Raw genomic sequence first — 14,885 nt, 5'->3', positions numbered from 1 at the left:
GTTACCTTATGCTGCGCGAGTCCCTCCCCAAATCGCCCACCCTAACCTAACCCCCAAATCCCAGAGACCCAGAGCCCTGCCAGTGCCAGCCTGCCTAAGCCACCACACCTCGCCCTCTGCGGCCTGCACAGTGCACATCCACTCACCCAGACCCAGCCACAGAGCTAGCCTGAGCCACCCACCTCCTTGAGACTCGACGCCTTGCTTCCTCCAAATTCCACCGCCGAACATAGCAGATCCCCACCGCTGGTGCACCACGAAGACGAAGATCCCTCAACACAGCACCTCGCCTGGCTCGCCAGTCGACACCACCCAGTTACCCACTGACCGAAAAGCCACAGGGTAGCAGTGTAGCACAGCAGACAGCGCCGACGGGCGATGATCGACACAGGACCTCCGACCTCGCCACCTCCGACCTCACCGCCTCCACCTAGCAGCGTTTCTGGATTCTGTAGGGTCACCCACGATCAAGACAGCCAGCCACCGATTTGAGTGCATATGGAGCCCGAGCCATCTATTCAGGTTAACTTTATTGATGCATTGTTGGTTATTTTTGGTTAACTTTACTGATGCATTGTTCAGTTTATTGCTTGTTCATTGCTGCTTATTGATTTAAACTTCAGTTGCTGGTTTTTGTCCTTGATTTAATTTTCAGATTATCAGGTTTTGTTAAGTTTATTGCTTGTTTATTGCTGGTTATTGCTTTTTTATTGCTGGTTTATTGCTTGTTTATTGCTTGTTTATTACTTATTTATTGGTTGTTTATTGTTGGTTTATTGCTAGTTTGTTGCTTGTTTATAGCTTGTTTATTGGTTGTTTATTGCTGATTTTGTTTATTGTTGATTTTGTTTATCAGGTTTTATTCAGTTTTGTTTATTGCTTGTTTTTTGCTTGTTTATTGGTGTTTATTGCTGGTTTTGTTTATTGCTTGTTTAGATTATTAGGTTTTGTTCAGTTTTGTTTATTGCTTGTTTATTGCTGGTTTCTATCCTTGATTTATTGTTTTGTTTATTGCTGGTTTCTGTCCTTGACTTATTGTATTTGTTTATTGCTGGTTTATTGCTAGTTTGTTGCTTGTTTATAGCTTGTTTATTAGTTGTTTATTGCTGATTTTGTTTATTGCTGATTTTGTTTATTGCTTGTTTAGATTATCAGGTTTTGTTCAGTTTTGTTTATTGCTTGTTTTTTGCTTGTTTATTGGTGTTTATTGCTGGTTTTGTTTATTGCTTGTTTAGATTATCAGGTTTTGTTCAGTTTTGTTTATTTCTTGTTTTTTGCTTGTTTATTGGTGTTTATTGCTGGTTTTGTTTATTGCTTATTTAGATTATCAGGTTTTGTTCAGTTTTGTTTATTGCTTGTTTATTGCTGGTTTCTATCCTTGATTTATTGTTTTGTTTATTGCTGGTTTCTGTCCTTGACTTATTGTATTTGTTTATTGCTGGTTTATTGCTAGTTTGTTGCTTGTTTATAGCTTGTTTATTGCTAATTTTGTTTATTGCTGATTTTGTTTATTGCTTGTTTAGATTATCAGGTTTTGTTCAGTTTTGTTTATTGCTTGTTTTTTGCTTGTTTATTGGTGTTTATTGCTAGTTTTGTTTATTGCTTGTTTAGATTATCAGGTTTTGTTCAGTTTTGTTTATTGATTGTTTATTGCTTGTTTATTGGTGTTTATTGCTGGTTTTGTTTATTGCTTGTTTAGATTATCAGGTTTTGTTCAGTTTTATTTATTGCTTGTTTATTGCTGGTTTCTATCCTTGATTTATTGTTTTGTTTATTGCTAGTTTCTGTCCTTGACTTATTGTATTTGTTTATTGCTGGTTTATTGCTAGTTTGTTGCTTGTTTATAGCTTGTTTATTGGTTGTTTATTGCTGATTTTGTTTATTGCTAATTTTGTTTATTGCTTGTTTAGGTTATCAGGTTTTGTTCAGTTTTGTTTATTGCTTGTTTTTTGCTTGTTTATTGGTGTTTATTGTTGGTTTTGTTTATTGCTTGTTTAGATTATCAGGTTTTGTTCAGTTTTGTTTATTGCTTGTTTATTGCTGGTTTCTATCCTTGATTTATTGTTTTGTTTATTGCTGGTTTCTGTCCTTGACTTATTGTATTTGTTTATGTAGTTTGACGTCAGTTCAAGTGAGAATATGGGCGACACTGGATTGCCTCCAGTTCCTATTCCGAATGAATCAACAAGCATCAGATCTCCGACTGCATTGCCTCCTGTGCCAGCTCCTCATCGAAACACAAGGAAGCTTGCTAGTAGAGGCCGAGGGAAAAGGCGGGCTGTTGAAGAAGCTCCCGTTGATGACTCTGCTGAAACTAAGACCGACGAAGGTAAGAGAAAACCTTGTAGACCTAGGTCTTGGACATGGGATCACTTTACTAAAGATGAAACTAGTAATCCACAATATCCTAGAGCTAAATGTAATTGGTGTGGGGCTAGTTATGCATGTGATACACATAAAAATGGCACTAGTAACATGAAAAATCACTTGTTGTCGCAATGCAAAAAATTTCCGAAGGAGGCATTAGATCCTACCCAAAAGATTCTTTGTTTTCAAGATGTGGTAAAAGATGATAGGAAAGGGATAGGTAGTTCACTTTCTGCCGTGTCATTTGATGTTGATCGTTGTAGACAAGCGCTTGCTAGAATAATTATTGTGGATGAATTGCCTTTTTCGCATGTTGAGGGGGAGGGTTTTCGTTATTATACGAGTTGTTTGCAACCCAAGTTTCCAATTCCTGGAAGGCTCACAGTTGCTAGGGATTGCTGGAAGCTTTATTTGAATGAAAAAATTAAGTTGAAGTCTGTTTTCTCTCAACCAAATCAAAATGTTTGTTTGACAACTGATTGTTGGTCATCTGTGCAAAACTTGAACTATCTTTGCCTTACTGCTCATTACATTGATGCTAATTGGAAATTGCAAAAAAGAATCTTAAATTTTTGTGCTATCAAGAATCACAAGGGGAAAACAATTGGTAGGAAGATTGAGAGATGTTTGTTGAGCTGGGGGATATCCCGGGTTTTTTTTATCACTGTTGATAATACTAGTTCAAATGATGTTTGATAGCTATAGGTTGTTTGGTGGTAACTATCAAAGGTCTAGTCGGCAAGATCCTCCTGAAATTAGCACACAAGAGCTTGAGGCACATGAAACTTCTTTTGCTATGGAATTTGAGAAGGAAATGCAATTCAATGAGAGTGTTAACAAGAATGAGGTGGAGTTATATCTTATGGAGGCATTAGAGAAGAGTGGCGTGCAATTCGACATTCTAAATTGGTGGAAAGTGAATTCCACTAAATTTCCAATCCTTGGGCAGATTGCAAGAGACGTCTTAGCCATGCCAGTTTCCACAGTTGCTTCAGAATCGGCATTTAGTACTGGAGGAAGGGTGTTGAATAACTAACACCGATGACAGCTGAAGCGTTAATTTGTACCCAAAATTGGCTCCGAAACTCTCCAAAACTTGTCCTTGAGGAACTCATCGAGGAATTGGAGAAGTTGGAATTAGGTATGGTTAAGTTTCTACTTATAATTTTCTTTATTTTAATCTAGTTTTTATTAATATATATTATTTGTTATGATTGTTTCTTGTTTTATATATTTTGTAGAAGTTGCACCCACTCGTGATCCCAATGAAGAAGATTCTGGTGTTGAGTCTGATTAAAGTACATCTTGTTAAGTTGTTATGGTAGGAATTGTTTTCCTTATATTATTATTATTATTATAATTATTATTGTTGTTGTTGTTCTTATTATGTAACTTTTTTTTTATTTCAGGTTGGTTTACATTATGAAGTTAGCTATTTTGTTGGAGAAGACACCATAACTTTGCTATCAGTTTAATGACAATTTATTTTTATTTTCAGTTGTGTTGACTGTTGAACTATTAAAATTCTTTAATTGTCGTATTTGAATTCTGTTGTCGTTGTATTTGATTAGATCAAGACTTTGTTAGCTATTGTGTATTTCGGTTTGTCGATTTCAATGTTATGACTTTGGATAATAGTATGGTAGAATTTTTTTTATTTGATTGAAAAACCGAACAAACCGAACCAAACCAAACCGATTTTAATTGGTTTGGTTTGGTTCGGATGACCTTGAAAAAAAACCGAACCAAACCGAATCACAGCTTAATTAAACGATCGGATCGGATGGCTTTTCCTTCAAAAACCGAACCAAACCGCACCGCGAACACCCCTAATACCCAACTCTTGCTACATTAATTTTTTTTTTGGTATAATACGTTACTCTTGCTACATTATTTAACAACTTAGAATTCATACCTACAATTTGGGCTGGGCTAATGGCATTACAGAAGTTATCCAAGCCCAAGGTTGTTCGGTGCCCTTAATGAACCCAAATTAGACCACTCCATACGGCGTATGTGTTCCGTAACAAATTATTTTTAGACCATTCCAAAAGAATTTTGAAGTACTTAAACGTCAGGTATAATAACATTTTTATGAATTTGTATTCCAAAAAATCGGTCCTTCAATTTAATAATAAAATAATTATTATTTTTGTCCTATGACAAAAAAGGTTCACTTACATCAAGATGTCCAAAACAACTTTTTTTAAAGATTATGTATGAGAATGTGACAAGTGTCCTAAGAGTGCACGCGGATCGGATCGGATCAGATATGGCCGAAATTTCGATCCGATCTGCACGAAAATTATCGCATCAGATCGGATCCAATATCTGCAGTTTTTAAGGTTGGATTCGATCCGATCTGATCCGCACATTTGCGGATCAGATCGGATCGGATATCAGATATATTCGCAAAACACACAAATATTTTTAAAAACTTATTTTTATTAAAAAATATCAATAAAATTTATTTTTCTATTATTTTAAATATGTTTACTCTTAAAATAATATTAAACATACTTTTTTTAAATAATAAATTACAATCCAAGGTCCTTGAAAAACCATGGATTGTGCAACAAGATAATCCCAAAGGAGAACCCTTTTATTAAATTGAGGACTGCCATAAATACCACTACACCTCCAAATTAAATTATCAAAGTGAACCTCAATAGTAACACCCTGATCAAAAGCATCAATGAACTTACAACAAACACCCTTCATAGAGGATAGAAACCAAATACCTCCCTTATGCCCCTGTGCCTCTACTATACCAACAGAGTGATACCCCAACCTTTCCCAAAATAATTTTAAATGCTGAAAAGGGGAGTTAGTTTCAACCACAATAAAGAAAACAGGTCTAAATTTCCTAACAAGTTCCTTACAATGCACCCGGGCTAACTTATTAGAAGCAGCCCTAATATTCCAAACAATCATATTTAAACTGTCCATAAATAAACCAACACAAAATCCGCAATCCGATCCGATTTGTGTGCGGATCTAATCCGATCCGATTTGAAAGCCTTGCGGATCGGTCCATATCCGCAATTTTTGAATTGGATTCGGATAAACACCGCGGATATGCGGATCGAATCCGATCCATAAACACCCCTTGTCCTCACTTATATTTTGGTTTATTCAAACCGATTATTATAAAAAAAAAGTCAAATTTTATAACCAAACCTTATACATAGAATTGATTATTTGGTTCATTTTAACCGATTTTTTACTTGTATATTAAATTAAATAGATTTTTAGACAAATACAATATTAGACTTGGACTGTTTATGTTAAAAAGATCATTCAAAAGAACCAAAATTAACCCTTACACATCAGAAAAAAAAATCCATTACAAAATTATGAATCAGTTTGCAGGTTCTTTATTATTTCTCAGTTTGGAGGTGCTGCACAGTCTTTCGGTCCTGATGTTATCTTGGTAAATCCATGGAATGTCATAGTCTTTTGAAGTTGTTAATAACATACTTTCTGATACATAACGAATACCTCGGCCAGCACAGCAACCGAACACCTCGGAACAAAACAGAATCAAATATCAAACAAATCCATCAAATCCGGACAAGCTATGAAAAAGCTCAGAGCGTAACGAACATTTTGAGACGTTATCATTTGGGATAACCTCGGAACACATGGAGAACTCCGAGATATGCTATAACCGAACATACTAAAGATGCCTATATAAACACATATCCAACCTCGGAGTAAAACAGGTCACAGAGTTCACTCTAAGTTGTTTTCTCCTATTCTCTTATAAACTTGCTTTCTTACTTGAGCGTCAGAGTACTTTTTGCAGGTGCTCCCGCCGCGGTGTTCCAACTCAGCCGACGTATAACTCTTCCACCTGAGCACAGTTGCAGGCAGAAGGATTTGCTATACATCGACAGCATACAGACGGAACATTTGGGGCCTGAATTAATCTAACCCCACTATTACTCCTACACTGCCTTTCTCTATTTTTTTTTGCGCAGGGATTTCAACCTTCTAGATATGGCTGAGAACGGAACTCAACAATTCAACTAAGCCGAACTTCTAGCCCAGATGGCCGAACTCCAGGCAGAGGTCCGAAGACTTGCTGAACATTCCACACAAAATAATGCAGGAAAGCACGAAGAAGGTAGCTCCAAAAGCTCGGCCCTGCGAAACTCAGACCCTTTAAGCATCACCCCGCCAAAGGAAAAGTTGACGCTGGACAACCCCTTCTCCAAAGAAATCACAAACTTCAAGATGCCGAAGAATTTCGTGCTGCCTAACTCCCTGGAACCTTATAAGGGGATTGGTGATCCCCGAGCTCATATAAAAAAATTTCAGTCTATGATGTTCTTTAATGGCACTAATAATGAACCCATACTTTGTCGAACTTTTCCCATTTACCTTGACGGTGCCGCTTTACTTTGGTTTTCCAAATTATCTGTAGGATCAATTTCATCCTTTGAGGATCTGGCAAGGTCTTTTATCGACTACTTCGCCGCCTCAAGGATATATGGATCAAACTACCTCGGTATGATCAAGCAAGGACAACATGAAAGCCTTAAAGACTACTTAACCCGATTCACTGAGGCCACCATGAAGATTCCAGATTTGGACCCTAAGGTCCACCTGCACGCATTTAAGACTGGCCTCAGACCTGGGAAATTAAGAGAAACAATTGCAATTACCAAACCCAGGTCGTTGGAAGAATTCCGGGAGAGAGCTGCAAGACAGATGGAGATCGAGGAATTACGAGAAGCTCAAAAAACAGAAAAATAACCGACAAGAAGAGAGGAAGATAGGACATTCAAACCGCCGAGCAAGAAAGAGTAAAAGAAGCCCTTCAAGCTCACACCAAAGTTCGATACCTACACCAGATTCAATACAAAAAGGGAGAACATAATCAAGGAGATTCTCAACGCCAAAATAGTCAAACCTCCCGCCAGAGCAGGAAGCTATCAAGATCAACGGTTCATGGACAGAAGCAAGCACTGTGCCTTCCTCCAGAAGTATGGGCATGCAACAGATGAATGCGTAATAGCCAAGGACCTGTTGGAAAGATTAGCTCGGCAAGGGCTCCTAGAAAAATATGTCGAAGGACGGAAAAGCAGGGAAACCAAAAAAGAGCCAAAGGAGACAAAACAAGTAGGCCAATCGCCCAAAAAAAGAGGAACCTCGGAACTGAAAAAATGAAAGCAGCCCTTGAAGAGACAAAGAAGCTCCTCAACGCCGGCTTTATCAAAGAACTCCGCTTCACCACGTGGCTCTCAAATGTGGTAATGGTAAGGAAAAGCTCAGGTAAATGGCGCATGTGCGTCGACTTTACAAACTTAAACAAGGCATGTCCGAAAGATGCCTATCCTTTACCTTGCATTGACAAACTAGTGGATAATGCTTCTGGATTTAAAAGCCTAAGCTTCATGGATGCATACTCTGGTTACAACCAGATCCTCATGCATCCAGAAGATCAAAGCAAAACGGCCTTTATAACAGAACACAGAAATTTTTGTTACAAAGTTATGCCATTTGGCCTTAAGAATGCAAGAGCAACATACCAGCGACTAATGGACAAAGTCTTCCAACAACAAATAGGGCAAAATATGGAGATCTATGTAGATGACATGGTACCGAAGACCCCAGCACAGGGATCACACTGTGATGACTTGAAAGAAGTCTTCCAACAGATCCGAGCATATAACATGCGGCTAAACCCAGAAAAATGCGCATTTGGGGTTCAAGGAGGGAAATTCCTCGGATTCATGCTGACCTCACGAGGTATTGAAGCAAACCCAGAAAAATGCGAGGCTATCCTTAAGATGAACAGCCCAAAAACAATAAAAGAAGTACAACAACTGGCGGGAAGAGTGGCTACCTTATCACGATTCCTACTTGTAGTTGCAAACCGATCATACCATTTGTTCCAGACAATCGCTAAAAGTAAAAAGTTCAACTGGACAGAAGATTGCGAGCAATCCTTCACCGAGCTCAAACAAATATTGTCATCACCAGCAATCCTCCAAAAACCAAAAATCGGTAAACCATTATTTTTATACTTGTCAGTTTCTAACCATGCCATAAGTTCGGTGTTAGTCTCTGAAACAGGGAAAATACAAAAGCCGGTGTACTTCGTCAGCAGAATACTACAACCGGCAGAATCCAGATACCCGAAGATAGAACAGCTCACACTGGCTCTGGTTACAACAGCAAGAAGACTGAGGCAATACTTCCAAAGCCACACTATAATAGTCAGAACAAACCAATCTTCGAGACAGGTTCTGACGAATCCCGAGCTTGCTGGACGCCTAACAAAATGGTCCGTCAAACTCTCCGAGTATGACATACAATACCAACCTAGGAAAACCCCAAGGCTGCAAATACTAGCCGATTTCATCTCTGAGCTAACAACCAAGGACAAAACACAGAACAAAACTGGAAACTGTATGTAGATGGCGCAGCAAACAAAGAAGAAAGCAGAGCCGGCGTGACACTCAAGGAAGGAGAACAAGTCATAGCCGAACAGTCATTACAATTCTCCTTTACAGCAAGCAACAACCAGGCAGAGTACGAAGCTCTCCTAGCCGGACTAAAGCTCGCCCAGGATTTGGAAATACCTCACCTCACAGTATACGGTGATTCACTCCTTGTCGTCCAGCAAATCAAAGACGACTTCCAGGTAAAAGATCCTTTGTTAGAGAGGTATTGGCTCATAACAAAGTATCTTATTTCAAAATTTGATAACTTTAAAATCATACACATAAACAGAGAATAAAATACACGAGCAGACATATTGTCCAAGCTAGCCACCACAAGACCACAATTACACACACCAGAACTGACACAACTAACACTCGACAAATCAAGGTTTGAACTAAATTGCATACTAAATATCATGCAGGTAAGAGATTGGAGGACACTGATGAGCGAATAATTTATACGCTTTTTGGCATTGTTTTTAGTATGTTTTTAGTATATTTTAGTTAGTTTTTATTATATTTTTATTAGTTTTTAATTAAAATTCACTTTTCTGGACTTTACTATGAGTTTGTGTGTTTTTCTGTGATTTCAGGTATTTTCTGGCTGAAATTGAGGGACCTGAGCAAAAATCTTATTCAGAGGCTGAAAAAGGACTGCAGATGCTGTTGGATTCTGACCTCCCTTCACTCAAAGTGGATTTTCTGGAGCTATAGAAGCCCAATTCGTGCGCTCTCAATTGAGTTGGAAAGTAGACATCCTGGGATTTCCAGAAATATATAATAGTCCATACTTTGCCCGAGATTTGATGGTCCAAACTGGCGTTCAAAGTCAGCTCAAGAATTCCCAGCGTTAAACGCCGGAACTGGCACCAAAGTGGGAGTTAAACACCCAAACTGGCACAAAAGCTGGCTTTTAACTCCAGGAAAAGTCTCTACACGAAAATGCTTCAATGCTCAGCCCAAGCACACACCAAGTGGGCCCGGAAGTGGATATTTATGTCATTTTTGTAAACCCTAAGCTACTAGTTCTCTATAAATAGGACCTTTTGCTATTGTATTTGATGTCTAATCTTTGAGTAGTTCTATGCTACCTTAGATCACGTTTTGGGGCTGGCCTCATGGCCATGCCTAGACCATGTTCTTATGTATTTTCAACGGTGGAGTTTCTACACACCATAGATTAAGGTGTGGAGCTCTGCTGTACCTCGAGTATCAATGCAATTACTATTGTTCTTCTATTCAATTCAGCTTGTTCTTATTCTAAGATATCACTTGTTCTTCAACTTGATGAATGTGATGATCCATGACCCTCATCATCATTCTCACCTATGAACGTGTGCCTGACAACCACCTCCGTTCTACATTCGATTGAGTGTTTATCTCTTAGATTCCTTAATCAGAATCTTCGTGGTATAAGCTAGAATTGATGGCGGCATTCTTGAGAATCCGGAAGGTCTAAACCTTGTCTGTGGTATTCCGAGTAGGATTCAAGGATTGAATGACTGTGACGAGCTTCAAACTCGTGATTGTGGGGCGTTAGTGACAGACGCAAAAGAATCACTGGATTCTATTCCGACATGATCGAGAACCGACAAATGAATAGCCGTGCTGTGACAGAGTGCGTTGAACATTTTCACTGAGAGGACGGGATTGTAGCCACTGACAACGGTGATGCCCAACATACAGCTTGCCATGGAAAGGAGTAAGAAGGATTGGATGAAGACAGTAGGAAAGCAGAGAGACGGAAGGGACAAAGCATCTCCATACCATTATCTGAAATTCTCACCAATGAATTACATAAGTATCTCTATCTTTATTTTATGTCTTATTTATCTTTTAATCATTCATCCTCCATAACCATTTGAATCCGCCTGACTGAGATTTACAAGATGACCATAGCTTGCTTCATACCAACAATCTCTGTGGGATCGACCCTTACTCACGTAAGGTTTATTACTTGGACGACCCAGTGCACTTGCTGGTTAGTTGTGCGAAGTTGTGATAAAGAGTTGAGATTACAATTGTGCGTACCATGTTGATGGCGCCATTGATGATCACAATTTCGCCCTACCAAGTTTTTGGCGCCGTTGCCGGGGATTGTTCGAGTTTGGACAACTGACGGTTCATCTTGTTGCTTAGATTAGTTACTTTTTCTTTTTATTTTTCGAAAAAAATTTTTCAAAAATACAAAAAGATTTTCTATTTTGTTCTTCAGAGTTTTTAAGAATGAACTCTAGAGTTTCATGATGATCTGTTGAAGTCTGGCTGGTTGTGAAACCATGTCTAATCTTTTGGACCGAGGTTTCAACTTATTATCACAAGAGCTTGTTGATTTCTATCAATTTTGCTGTTGTTAGCAATGATCTGCTAAAGCTTGGCAGGCCATTTGCCATGTCTAGTGTTTTGGACCGGAGCTTTCATTGAAAGCTTGGCTGGCTAGTAAGCCATGTCTAATTCCTGGACAGGAGTCTTAGACTAGCATTGCAATGATTCCTGGAATTCTTATTAAAAATTTTGAATCCCTTCTATTTTCTTTTCCACTCAAGTTTCAAAAATCACAAAAAAAAAAAATTTATAAAACCACAAAAAAATCTATAAAATCATAAAATCAAAAATAATTTTTTGTTCCTTGTTTGAGTCTAGTGTCTAATTTTAAGTTTGGTGTGAACTGCATTCATCTAATTTTCAAAAAATTCATGCATTATGTTCTTCATTGATCTTCAAGTTGTTCTTGATGATTTCCTTGCTCTGATCTTTAAATTCTCTTGCTTAGTGTGTTTTGTTGTTTCTCATATGCATTTTTACATTGTTATAGTCCTTAGTATACAAACTTTTAAGTTTGGTGTCTTGCATGCATTGTTTATTTGATCTTAGTTGCATTTTTATTGTTTTCCATCATCAAAAATTCAAAAATATTTTTCAAAATAATGTCTTTTCAAGTCAATAATACAGAAAATTAAAGATTCAGAACATTCAGCAGAGGAATCAAACAGAAAAAGCTGGGCGTTCAAAACACCCAGTGAAGAAGGAAAACTGGCGTTTAAACGCCAGCCAGGGTACATGGTTGGGCGTTTAATGCCCAAAAAGGTAGAGATTTGGGTGTTAAACGCCAGAATGGGCACCATTCTGGGCGTTTAACGCCAGGATGACACAAGAGGGAAGATTTTGTTTTTAATGCACATTTTTTTTTAAGTTTTCAAAATTTTTCAAAATCAAATCTTTTTCAAATCATATCTTTTCAATCATATATTTTCAAAATCAATTTCTTTCCATTTTCAAAAATACTTGTTAACAATTAATGATTTGATTCAAAAATTTCAAGTATGTTGCCTTTTCTGCTGAGAAAGGTTTAATTTTTGAATCATATCTTTTTTTGTTAGCCAAGTAATTAATTTTAAAAGTCAAATCTTTTTAAAATTGTTTTTCAATCATATCTTTTTAAAACCATAACTTTTCAATCATATCTTCTTAATCACATCTTTTTCAAAATTTAATTTTCAATCATATCTTTTTGAATTCTAAATTCAAAATCTTTTTCAAAAAAATCACTTTATTTCTTTCCCAACTTCAAATTTCGAAAATCATTCATCAAGTTTTCAAAATTTTCTTTTAATTATTTCAAAATCTTTTTAATTTATTTTCGAAAATTCTTCCCCTCTTCTCACATCCTTCTATTTAAGGACTAACACTCCTCCATTATCAATAATTCGAATTTTATCTCTCTTGATAAGTTCGAATTCTTCTACCTCCTCCTTCTATTATTCTTTTCCTTTGACACCTTAAGGAATCTCTATACTGTGACATAGAGGATTCCATATTTTCTTGCTCTCTTCTCTTTCATATGAGCAGGAGCAAAGACAGAGGCATTCTTGTTGAGGCTGATCCTGAACCTGAAAGGACCTTAAAGTGAAAGCTAAGAGAAGCTAAGGCACAACTCTCTGTAGAGGGCCTAACAGAAATCTTCAAACTAGAAGAAGACATGGAAGTCGAAAACAACAACAATGCCAACAATGCAAGGAAGGTGCTTGGTGACTTTACTGCACCTACTCCTGATTTCTATGGGAGAAGCATCTCAATCCCTGCCATTGGAGCAAACAACTTTGAGCTTAAGCCTCAATTGGTTTCTCTAATGCAACAGAATTGCAAGTTTTATGGACTTCCATTGGAAGATCCTCATCAGTTCTTAGCTGAATTCTTGCAAATCTGTGACACTGTCAAGTCCAATGGGGTTGACCCTGAGGTCTATAGACTTATGCTTTTTTCTTTTGCTGTAAGAGACAGAGCTAGGACATGGTTGGATTCACAACCTAAAGAAAGCCTGAGAATAATGGGACAAGTCAGAAGAAAGGAGTTCTTGAGATTGACACTCTGAATGCCATATTGGCTCAGAACAAAATATTGACTCAGCAAGTCAATATGATCTCTCAAAGCCTGTCTGGAATGCAAGCTGCACCAGGCAGTACTAAGGATGCTTCATCTGAAGAAGAAGCTTATGATCTTGAGAACCCATCTATGGAAGAGGTGAATTACATGGGAGAATCCTATGGAAACACCTACAATTCTTCATGGAGAAATCATCCAAATCTCTCATGGAAGGATCAACAGAGACCTCAACAAGGTTTCAACAACAATAATGGTCAAAGAAACAGGCTTATGGACTTGTAAAGGATGTCTTGGTAAAGGTTAGAGACCACCACATCCCTGCTGATTTCATAGTCCTAGAGACTGGGAAGTGCATGGATGAATCTATCATCCTTGGCAGACCCTTCCTAGCCACAGCAAAGGCTGTGATTGATGTTGACAGAGGAGAATTGATCATTCAAGTGAATGAAGAATCCCTTGTGTTTAAGGCTCAAGAATATCCCTCTGTAACCATGGAGAGGAAGAATGAAGAGCTTCTCTCAAAACAGAGCCCCACAGTCAAACTCTAAGTTTGGTGTTGAACCCCCAGTTTGGTGTTGGGAGGTTCCAACATTGCTCTGAACATCTGTGAGGCTCCATGAGAGCCCACTGTCAAGCTACTGACATTAAAGAAGCGCTTGTTGGGAGGCAACCCAATGTTATATTTATCTATTTTCCGTTGTTATTTTATATTTTCTGTAGGTTGATGATCATGTGAAGTCACAAAAATAATTGAAAAAGCAAAAACAGAATGAAAAACAGAGAAAAAACAGCACACCCTGGAGGAAAAGCTTGCTGGCGTTTAAACGCCAGTAAGGGCAGCAAATGGGCGTTTAACGTCCAGTCTGGCACCATTCTGGGCGTTTAACGCTAGAAAGGGGCACCAGACTGGCGTTTAACGCCAGGAATGGGCAAGGAGGTGGCATTAAATGGCAGAAAAGGGCAGCAGCCCGGCGTTTAACACCAGAATTGGCAGAAAGGGCATTTTTGCACGCCACTCGGTGCAGGGATGAGCTATCCTTGACACCTCAGGATCTGTGGACCCCACATGATCCCCACCTATCCCACCTCTCTCTCTCTTCTTCACCCATTCACCAATCACCTCAATACCTCTTCCCCAAAAACCCCTCACCTATCAAATCCCACCATTCTCTTCACCACTCACATCCATCCTTCATAAAACCCCACCTACCTCACCATCCAAATTCAAACCACTTTCCCTCCCAAACCCACCCATACTAGCCGAACCCTACACCCCTCTCAACTCCTATATAACCCCATCTTCACTCCTTCATTTTCACACAACCTCAACACCATTTCTCCCCCTTGGCCGAACCACAAAGCCTCCTCAATCTCCTCCATTTTTCTTCTTCTTCTACTCTTTTCTTTCTTCTTTTGCTCGAGGACGAGCAAACCTTCTAAGTTTGGTGTGGTAAAAGCGTTGCTTTTTGTTTTTCCATAACCATTTATGGCACCTAAGGCCGGAGAAACCTCTAGAAAGAGGAAAAGAAAGGCAAAAGCTTCCACCTCCGAGTCATGGGAGATGGAGAGATTCCTCTCAAGGGTGCATCAAGACCACTTCTACGAAGTTATGGCCATGAAGAAGGTGATCCCCGAGGTCCCTTTTAAACTCAAAAAGAGTGAATATCCGGAAATCCGACA

The 14,885-nt window shown here is 38.5% G+C and overlaps 1 long non-coding RNA gene across 1 annotated transcript; it reads left to right on the top strand.

Moving 5' to 3' along the window:
- LOC107648288 lies at window positions 3,404-3,833 on the top strand. The gene is made up of 3 exons (XR_001621846.2): window positions 3,404-3,508; window positions 3,609-3,688; window positions 3,777-3,833. It is a non-coding gene; the product is annotated as an uncharacterized LOC107648288 (long non-coding RNA).

Source organism: Arachis ipaensis, chromosome B06 (assembly GCF_000816755.2).
Source record: "Arachis ipaensis cultivar K30076 chromosome B06, Araip1.1, whole genome shotgun sequence".
Taxonomy (NCBI): Eukaryota; Viridiplantae; Streptophyta; class Magnoliopsida; order Fabales; family Fabaceae; genus Arachis; species Arachis ipaensis.
Note: the sequence above shows the minus strand (reverse complement) of the source record. Positions and strands in the feature narration are given on the sequence as shown.